This window comes from Gossypium raimondii, chromosome 2, assembly GCF_025698545.1.
Source record: "Gossypium raimondii isolate GPD5lz chromosome 2, ASM2569854v1, whole genome shotgun sequence".
NCBI lineage: Eukaryota > Viridiplantae > Streptophyta > Magnoliopsida > Malvales > Malvaceae > Gossypium > Gossypium raimondii.
In genome coordinates this window covers 9,634,303-9,636,790 of record NC_068566.1, presented here as the reverse complement: position 1 = coordinate 9,636,790, position 2,488 = coordinate 9,634,303, and the positions used below count along the sequence as shown (strand labels likewise).

At 36.0% G+C, this 2,488-nt stretch overlaps 1 non-coding gene across 1 annotated transcript; it reads right to left on the bottom strand.

The window, feature by feature from the left end:
- Positions 1 to 1,880: 1,880 nt before the first annotated feature.
- On the bottom strand, positions 1,881 to 1,986 carry LOC128039460 (small nucleolar RNA R71). Its single transcript, XR_008193964.1, has one exon. It is a non-coding gene; the product is annotated as a small nucleolar RNA R71 (small nucleolar RNA).
- Between the last annotated feature and the right edge of the window lie 502 nt (positions 1,987 to 2,488).

Genomic DNA, 2,488 nt, shown 5'->3' with positions numbered 1-2,488 from the left:
GACATACCCCTGAAGACACCCTGAAGTTGAGTATACTACCCTCGATGTCATGACATAAGCATGGTTTGTTGCGACATCACCTTTTTATGAGAAATTAATAAGAGCTAGGGGCAAATTGGTTTGCACAATCCAAATTTAAGCTCGAGAACGTTAATTGACCTAGGGTTAAGTTCAATGACCATTCTAAGTCCATAAATGGACACAGCTAACACATGTTATGGACACCTTTTTCCTTTGTATAATTTTCTCTTTAGTTTTAGGATTTAGGCTTTCTTTTCTTTTAGGGTTTAAACTTTACTTCCATTCTTGTTATTTGCTTTCGGGAAGAAATCAGATTCTGAAATTATTCTCAAACTTTGTGAGGATTTTGTGTTTAAAATCAATACAATCAGGCTTCTTCTAAAATATTACTCTTGAATTTTTTTTCTTCATGTTCATTCTTTCATTCAATTTTATACGGTTTACTAGATCCATGAGAAACTAATCCTCTTGTGGGGGATTAGTGAGGGGAGGTATGAATAATTAATTATTTTGAAGTGATTTCTCAATAGATCGACTGCTTAAGAAAGGAAGAACCTAAATCCTAGGCCTTACAACCCTAGGAAGTCATCAAGGTAGGAATTAACCAAAAATTGATATGGCATATCTGTAAATACCTTAACCTTGAACCGATCTAAACTATGAGGTCGGAAGATAAGTAGTTCTTGTTGACTCAATATTTTAGTGGACGTGTCAAAAGATCCTGTTGCGGTATTAAATAGTTGATTGAACGAGAAAACCCGAGATGACAATTAATCACATTTACCAAATTGAGCTAATAACCCATGTCCAGATTTGATATATATTCTCTTATTTGATTTCTTGTTTATTTTTATTCTTCTTTCTTTATTTTCTTATTCTTTTATTATCATTTATCCAGAAACCCTTCTTTTAATAATTTGTACTATAACCCGACTAGAGTATTAATTAGATATATTTATGTGTAAGTTAGAATTAATTTAGTACTCACCTCCCTTGGAAACGATCCTCGGAGTACTCACCTACTTTGGTGTAACTATATTACAACCTTACCCGTATAGTTGCAGATACCATTTTTCCACATCTTTTGTGTAGGATTTCTACTCTGGATGTTGGTATGTCCGGAGGCGGTCAAGTTGTTGCCGTCGTTGCTTGAGAGGCAACACCACTATATTTGTTTTAATTTTTGCATAATTATAGAATAATTAGGAAAATTTTAGGTTATAGTTACTAATTTAATTTTATTGTTTTCTACTAATCTTATCTTTTTTGGGATTAGTGTATAACTCTTAGTAGGGGAACACCTATAGAGTCAAACACAAATCTAGAAAGAATTATCCGAAGGAATCATCAACAACAACGGCAGAAACAGATGCAGAACCCACCACCTACTCTGGGAAATGTACCTCTTAAAAATCCACTATTCAATGAAGCCAACACTAACCCACCAAACCTACCACCACCACCACTGCTACCGGAAAATCTAAACATGGTGCGTAATAAGAGGACTCTAAAAGAATATTCGCTACAAAATCTATCTATGGTTCAAGGGAGCATAACGAGGCCAACTATCACGGCCAATAATTTCAAGATTAAGCCAGTCATGAACCAGAACAATTTGCAGTTTCGTAGAACAATGACAGAGGATCCGAGTCATCATTTAAAACGGGTCATCCAACTTTGTGATACCTTGAAATACAATAAGGTCATTGATGATGCTATTCGTCTTCGCTTGTTCCCCTTTTCATTAATTGATAACGCCTTTTCTTAGCTAGATCTGTAGGCACCAGGATCGATCATGACATGGGATGAACTCACAGGAAAGTTCCTACAAAATTTCTTCCCCATCAGCAAAACGATCTAGCTAAGAAGGGAAATTTCGATGTTCAAGTAGTTAGAAGGAGAAAGCCTTCATGAAGCATGTGAGTATTTCAAGATGTTGATTCAGAAGAGCCCACACCAAGGATTACCTAAGTGGATATGATTGCAAACTTTTTACAACGGGTTGGATGTGCATTCGAGGTCCAGATTAGATGGAGCAGTAGGAGGGGCCTTGATGAATAAAACATACAAAGATGCATATGAATTAATAAAAAGTATGGAAATGAACTTCTGCCAGTGGCCAACTGAACGCATTACGATTGGCCAAGGACCATTTATGATAAAGGTTGTCCATGAAGATGATAGATATCAACAGTTATTTGACATAATCAACTGAATAGAGGCTGAGAAGGGTGCCCTAGATATCTATAGAGGAGACAAAACACTCTTCCACTATATTAAAAATCCTACCAAGGATGTGAACTATATCGGAAATATGGTGGAAATCCATATTCAAATACATAAAATCCCGGATGGAGAAATCACCTTAACATCAGAAGGGGAGGAAACCAATGAGGAGGTAATAGCACGAATCAAGCTAAAAACACTAACTATCAACCTCCTTATTTGTAGAAACATTAGGATAGGG